We start from the raw sequence: 509 nt of genomic DNA, 5'->3' as shown, positions 1-509 counted from the left end.
ATGTGGAGCGTAGCGTCCTGGAGATGTTGTCCGACAGGAGTTCCGCTCCGACTCTGCTGGGGTGAAGGCCATCAGCGCGAAAAAGCATAGGACACTCCCAGAAAATATGCTTCACGAGAACACGAGCACCAGGGAAACAGTGGGTGTGCACTTTACCTTCAGCTAACGTAGCACGGACGTGCCGGACGATGGAGTCTCCGACGATCACAGCGTTGCGTTCCGTCTCGCGGAGGGAAGCGAAGTGGTTCCAGGTGGAGATCTCTAAGACCGGAGGTGGCGGAGGGGTAGAGGTCGTCGCCCGGGGCCTGGCTCGCGTCTTCCGCTGCGGGTGCACCCGGGGTCCGTGGTGTCCCGGTGCCGGAGTGAAGGAAATCTGGGAAGATCGCGTCCTGGGTGCATGGGGCCTGTGTGCACCGAATGCAGCTCGAACGGGTCCTCACCTGCACTCAAAGGTAGACACACATCCGCCATTAAAGCAAGTAACAGTGAATAGTGTATTAGTAATGTAA

At 58.2% G+C, this 509-nt stretch overlaps 1 protein-coding gene across 1 annotated transcript in view; it reads left to right on the top strand.

Annotated features, from left to right (window-relative positions):
• LOC107680948 (tenomodulin-like) overlaps nt 1-509 on the top strand; it is a 35,765-nt gene that overhangs the window by 29,726 nt on the left and 5,530 nt on the right. The gene's annotated exons all lie outside the window — the stretch shown is intronic.

Source organism: Sinocyclocheilus anshuiensis, unplaced genomic scaffold, assembly GCF_001515605.1.
Source record: "Sinocyclocheilus anshuiensis isolate Anshui unplaced genomic scaffold, SAMN03320099.WGS_v1.1 scaffold20, whole genome shotgun sequence".
Classification (NCBI taxonomy): Eukaryota; Metazoa; Chordata; class Actinopteri; order Cypriniformes; family Cyprinidae; genus Sinocyclocheilus; species Sinocyclocheilus anshuiensis.
This window is presented reverse-complemented; position numbering and strand designations above follow the sequence as displayed.